This window comes from Jaculus jaculus, chromosome 16 (assembly GCF_020740685.1).
Source record: "Jaculus jaculus isolate mJacJac1 chromosome 16, mJacJac1.mat.Y.cur, whole genome shotgun sequence".
In the NCBI taxonomy this organism is placed as follows: domain Eukaryota; kingdom Metazoa; phylum Chordata; class Mammalia; order Rodentia; family Dipodidae; genus Jaculus; species Jaculus jaculus.
The window spans coordinates 38,270,660-38,277,470 of record NC_059117.1 but is presented as its reverse complement, the minus strand read 5'-3'; the positions used below and the strand labels follow the sequence as shown (position 1 = coordinate 38,277,470).

Genomic DNA, 6,811 nt, shown 5'->3' with positions numbered 1-6,811 from the left:
GGTGAAAGGATGGAAAATGGTATTTCAAACAAATGGGCAAGCAGGTGTTGCTATCCTAATATCTGACAGGATAGACTTAAACAAACATTAGTGAATAAAGATAAAGAAGATCACTTTATCTTTTTTTTTAATAAAATAGTGTATAGATAGGATCTTTATTTTTTTATATTTTTTTATTTTTTTTCTTTTATTACTTTATTCTTAAGACTTATCCAGGTTGTAGCCTCGCTCGGTTGGAAGCTCAGGCTCAACTGTCAGCCGCGACTGTAATGGGGTGGGACAAGAGCATCAATAGGGATTAAACCCAGGACCTTCTGCATGTCAGCCTCTAAAGAGGAGAATTAATATATAATGGCAGGAATTTTGCACTCAGTGGCACAGAGGTCCCCAGGTAAACTACAGACTGTGACAAAAACTGTGGAATCTCTCGCTGGTACAAATTGGATTCGTCACAAATTTACCAAATCAAGAATTCCAGACAAAGTGTTTCAGCCTAGTCCTGAAGATCATGAAAAATATGGTGGAGATCCGCAGCACCCTCATAAACTGCATGTTGTTACCAGAATAAGAAGATAAAAGGGCATCCATACTGGGAAAAGGATACAATAAAGATGCTTGGACTAGAAAAAGCACATACGCCTCAAGTTCATAAGAATATTCCTTCAGTGAACGCAAAACTAAAAGTGGTTAAACACTTGATGAGTATCAAGCCCCTGAAGCTGCCACAAGGACTTCCCACAGAAGAAAACATGCCCAACACATGTCTCAAGAGCACCGGGGAGTTATTTGTGCGGTGGCACCTGAAGCCTGTGGAGCGGGAAGGAAAGTCTGGTGCCCAAGCAGCTTCAGACGAAAAAATGCTACTTACTTCTATTTAATAGAAAGTGTTTTCATCCAAATTTATTTTAAATCCAGTCATTTTTACTGGCAAAACATAACTATGTTTCTTTCTCACTATATAGATTTGAAGATTTTGATTGTAAAAAAAAAAACAAAAAAAAGACTTACCCAGTAAATATCCAACTAATTTTTTTGCAATTTTTATTAACATTTTCCATGATTATAAAAAATATCCCATGATAATATCCTCCCTCCTCACCTCTTTCCCCTTTGAAATTCCATTCTCCATCATATTACCTCCCCATCTCAATCATTGTATTTATATATATACAATACCATCCTATTAAGTACCCTCCTCCTCTCCATTCTCTTCCCTTTATATCTCCTTTTTATTTTTTTAAAAATTATTTATTTATTTATTTGAGAGCGACACACACAGAGAGAAAGACAGATAGAGGGAGAGAGAGAGAATGGGCGCGCCAGGGCTTCCAGCCTCTGCAAACGAACTCCAGATGCGTGCGCCCCCTTGTGCATCTGGTTAACGTGGGACCTGGGGAACCGAGACTCAAACCAGGGCCTTAGGCTTCACAGGCAAGCACTTAACCGCTAACCCATCTCTCCAGCCCTATATCTCCTTTTTAAACTGGCCTCTGCTACTAAGTATTTTCCTTCTCATGCAGAAGCCCAATCATCTGTAGCTAGGATACACATATGAGGGAGAACATGTGCCACTTGGCTTTCTGGGCCTGGGTTACGTCACTTAGTATAATCCTTTCCAGATCCATCCATTTTACTGCAAATTTCATAACTTCATTTTTCTTTACCACTGAGTAGAACTCCATTGTATAAATGTGCCACATCTTCATTATCCACTCATCAGTTGAGGGACATCTAGGCTGGTTCCATTTCCCAGCTATTATAAATTGAGCAGCAATAAACATGGTTGAGCACATACTTCTAAGGAAATGAGATGAGTCATTTGGATATATGCCTAGGAATGCTATAGCTGGGTCATATGGAAGATCAATCTTTAGCTGTTTTAGGAACCTCCACACTGATTTCCACAAGGGCTGGACCAGATTGCAATCCCACCAGCAGTGTAGAAGGGTTCCTCTTTTTCCACATCCCCACCAACACTTATGATCATTTGTTTCCATGATGGTGGCCAATCTGACAGGAGTGAGATGGAATCTCAATGTAGTTTTAATCTGTATTTCCCTGATGACTAGTGATGTAGAACAACTTTTTAGATGCTTATATGCCATTCATATTTCTTCCTTTGAGAACTCTCTATTTAGCTCCATAGCCCATTTTTTGATTGGCTTGTTTGATTCCTTATTACTTAACTTTTTGAGTTCTTTGTATATCCTAGATATTAATCCTCTATCAGATATATAGCTGGCAAAGATTTTTTTCCCATTTTGTAGGTTGCCTCTTTGCTTTTTTCACTGTGTCCTTTGCAGTGCAAAATCTTTGTAATTTCATGAGGTCCCAGTGATTAATCTGTGGTTTTATTGCCTGAGCAATTGGGATTGTATTCAGAAAGTCTTTGTCAAGACTAGTATGTTGAAGGGTTTCCCCTACTTTTTCCTCTAGCAGTTTCAGAGTTTCAGGTCTGATGTTAAGGTCTTTAATCCACTTGGACTTAATTCTTGTGCATGGAGAAAGAGAAGAATCTATTTTCATCCTTCTACAGATATATATCCAGTTTTCCCAACACCATTTGCTAAAGAGGCTGTCTTTTCTCCAGTGAGTATTTTTGGCATTTTTATCGAATATCAGGTGGCTTTAGCTACCTGGACTTACATCTGGGTCCTCTATTCTGCTCCACTGATCTACATGCCTGTTTGTTGTGCCAGTACCATGCTGTTTTTGTTATTATGGCTCTGTAGTATAGGTTAAAATCAGGTATGGTGATACCACCAGCCTTACTTTAGTTGCTCAGTATTATTTTAGATATTCTAGGTTTCTGTGATTCCAAATGAATTGTGGGATTGTTTTTTCTATTTCCATGAAGAATGCCTTTGGAATTTTGATAGGGATTGCATTAAATGTGTAGATTGCTTTTGGTAAGATTGCCATTTTCACAATATTGATTCTTCCTATCCAGGAACAAAGGATGTTTCTCCACTTTCTAGTGTCTTCTGCAATTTCTCGCTTGAGTGTTTTAAAGTTCTCATTGTAGAGATCCTTTACTTCCTTGGTTAGGTTTATTCCAAGATACTTTAAGTTTTTTTGATGCAATTGTGAATGGAAGTGATTCTCTGATTTCATCCTCTGTGTGTTTGTTGTTAGCATATATGAAGGCTACTGATTTCTGTGTATTTATTTTAAATCCTGCTTCATGGTTGTAGGTTTTGATCAGCTCTAATAGTTTACTAGTAGAGTCTTTAGGGTCCTTTATGTATAGAATCATGTCATCTGCAAATAATGATAATTTGATCTCTTCCTGTCCAAGTAGTATCCCTTTTATGTGTGTCTCTTGCCTTATTGCTATAGCTAAGACTTCCAAAACTATATTAAATAAAAGTGGGGACAGTGGACACCTTGTTTTATTCCTGATTTTAGTGGAAAAGCTTCCAGTTTTTCCCCATTTAGTAATATGTTGGCTGTAGGCTTGTCATAAACAGCTTTTATTATATTGAGATATGTTCCTTCTATTCCCAGTCTCTGTAGGACTTTTATCATGAAGGGATGTTAGATTTTGTCAAATGCTTTCTCTGCGTCTAATGAGATGATCATGTGATTTTTGTCCTTCAACCCATTTATATAATGTATTACATTTATAGATTTGCATATATTGAACCATCCCTGCATCTCTGGGATAAAGCCTACTTGGTCAGGGTGAATGATCTTTTTGATATATTCTTGTATTCTATTTGCCAATATTTTGTTGAGAATTTTTGCATCTATGTTCATGAGGGAGATTGGTCTGTAATTTTCTTTTTTTGTTCCTTCTCTGCCTGGTTTTGGTGTCAGGGTGATGCTGGCTTCATAGAAGGACTTTGGTAGAATTCCTTCTTTTTCTATTTCCTGGAAAAGCTTAAGAAGCAATGGTGTTAGCTCTTCCTTGAAGGCCTGGTAAAATTCAGCAGTGAATCCATCTGGGCCTGGGCTTTTTTTAGTTAGGAGATTATTGATAACTGTTCGGATCTCCATGCTTGTTATAGGTCTATTTAAGTGATTAATCTCATGTTGATTTAAATCAAGTAGGTCGTATAAATCAAGGAAATTTTCCATTTCTTTCAGATTTTCATACTTTGTGGAGTATATGCTTTTATAGTATGTCCCTAAGATTTTTTGAATTCTCTGGAATCTGTTGTGATGTTACATTTTTCATTTCTGATTTTTATTAATTTGTGTCTCTTCTCTCTTTCTTTTGGTCAGATTTGCTAAAGGTTTATAAATCTTGTTTATCCTTTCAAAGAACCAACTCTTTGTTTCATTAATTCTTTGGATTGTTTTATTTTTGTTTCTATTTCATTAATTTCTGCCCTAATCATTATTATTTCTTCCTGTCTACTGATTTTTGGTTTGCCTTGTTCTTCTTTTTCCAAGGCTTTAAAGTGAAGCATTAGGTCCTTTACTTGTAACCTTTCTAATTTCTTTAATATAGGCACTTACGGCTATAAATTTACCTCTTAGAACTGCCTTCATTGTGTCCCAGAGATTGTTCTCATTATCATTTGACTATAAATTTTTTGATATCCTTCTTGATTTCTTCATTGACCCATTCATCATTTAGTAGTGTATTGTTTAGTTTCCATGATTTTGTGTATGCTCTATAGCCTTTCTTGCTACTGATTTGTAGTTTAATTCCATTGTGGTCAGATAGAATGCAAGGAATTATTTTAATTTTCCTGAATTTGTTAAGATTTGCTTTATGTCCTAGTATATGGTCTATTTTAGAGAATGTGCCATGTGCTGCTGAAAAGAATGTATATTCTGCAGCATTTAGATGAAATGTCTTATATATATCTGTTAGGTCCATTCCTTCTATGACCTCATTTAGTCCAGATGCCTCTCTATTTATTTTTTCCCAGGATGACTTGTCAATTGATGAGAGTGGGGTGTTAAAGTCACCCACCACCACTGTGTTTGGTGTTATCTGAGAATTTAGTTCTAATAGTGTTTGTTTGATGAAATTTGGAGCCCCCATGTTAGATGCATATATGTTTAGGATTGTAATGTCATCCTGTTGGAGTGTGTCCTTCATCAATATAAAGTGACCTTCTTTATCTTTCTTGACTAATGTAGAACTGAAGTCTACCTTGTCAGATATTAGGATAGCAACCCCTGCTTATTTTCTAGGCCCATTTGCTTGAAACACTGTTTTCTAAACTGTCACCCTAAGATAATGTCTATCCTTTGTAGAAAGGTGAGTGAGTTTCTTGGAGACAACAAATTGTAGGATCCTGCTATTTTACCCAGTCTGGAAACCTATGTCTTTTGGATAGGGCATTGAGGCCATTGATATTAAGAGATATTATTGAAAGGTGTGTATTTATGTTTGCCTTTTTTTTTTTTTTTTTCGTGGTTCCAGTTCTACCTTTGTTCTCTTGTGTTAACTAGTATTTCAGTATTGCTTGTTTTTTCTAGGTTCCTTATATGTGTGCTTTTCCTTTTCTTCAGCATGGAGGATTCTATCAAGTATTTTCTGTACAGCTGGTTTTGTCTTCAAATACTCCTTTAACCTGCTTTTGTCATGGAATGTCCTTATTTCTCCGTCTATTTGAATGGATAGCTTTGCAGGATAAAGTAACCTTGGTTGACAGTTGTTATCTTTCAGAACTTGGAATACATCACTCCAAGCCCTTCTGGCTTTTAAAGTTTGTGTAGAATAATTTGCTGTAATTATGATGGGCTTGCCTTTGTAGGTACCTTGATTTTTCTCTCTAACTGCTTTCAATATTTTTTCTTTAGTTTGTGTGTTTGGAAGTTTGATTATAATATGTCGAGGAGAGGTTCTTTCTGGGTTTTGTCTGGCTGGGGTTCTAAAGGCTTCCTGTATCTGTATTGGCACCTCTTTCCCAATTTGGGGGAAATTTTCCTCTATGATTTTGTTGAAGATGCCTACTATGCCTCTGGAGTGGATTTCTTCTCCTTCTACTATGCCCTGAATTCTTATATTGGATCTTTTCATAGTGTCCCGAATATCTTGAAATTCCCACTCATACTTTTCTATAAGTTTGTCTTTCTCTTTGTTGGACTGCATTAGGTCTGCCACCTGGTCTTCTAGCTTAGATATTCTGTCCTCTCCCTCATCCATCCTACTGGTGAGATTTTCTACAGAGTTTTTTATTTCATTAACTGTGTTCTTCATTGCTAGTAATTCTGACTGGTTTTTCTTTATTATTTCTATTTCCCTATTTATGTCTTGTATTGCCTTCTTTATTTCATTAAATTGGTGTCCTGCCTCTTCTTTGATTCCTTTGATTTCCTCTTTGATTTCTTCTTTGATTGTTTTCATGTGTTCTTTGACCTCTTTGAACATATTTATAATTATTCTTTTGAACTCTTTCTCAGGCATTTCCTCTAACTCTTTCTCACTGGAGGACATTTCTGATGCATTAATACTTTTAGGTGGATTTATATCGTCTTGCTTTTTAGTGTTTCTTGTGTTATAATGTATATATTTTTGCATCTTGGATTAAGTTAATGCTTGGATTTTCTAGCTAGCTGGGTATTCTTAGCTCTATCAATTGATTTGATGTTATATATTTTCAGGGTAGGAGCTTAAGGTGTTAAGTGTGGTTCTTAAGACTCTCAGAGTATCTACAAAGGTGTTCCTAGGGGTTGAGTTTCCCTGCTATGGGATTATTCATGTAGGCTGAGTGGAATAATATACAGGTAGATTCTAAAATTTAACTAAACACTGTACACAGTCAATCAAAAACAGCACCGAGTATTTATGCAAGAGTAGTTATTATAACGACCAGATCCTCTATCAACAAAGAAGTTAAGATTTCTG

General features: G+C 36.2%; 1 pseudogene; it reads left to right on the top strand.

Moving 5' to 3' along the window:
• Positions 1-263: 263 nt before the first annotated feature.
• LOC123455283 lies at positions 264-878 on the top strand (annotated as a pseudogene).
• Positions 879-6,811: the final 5,933 nt, after the last annotated feature.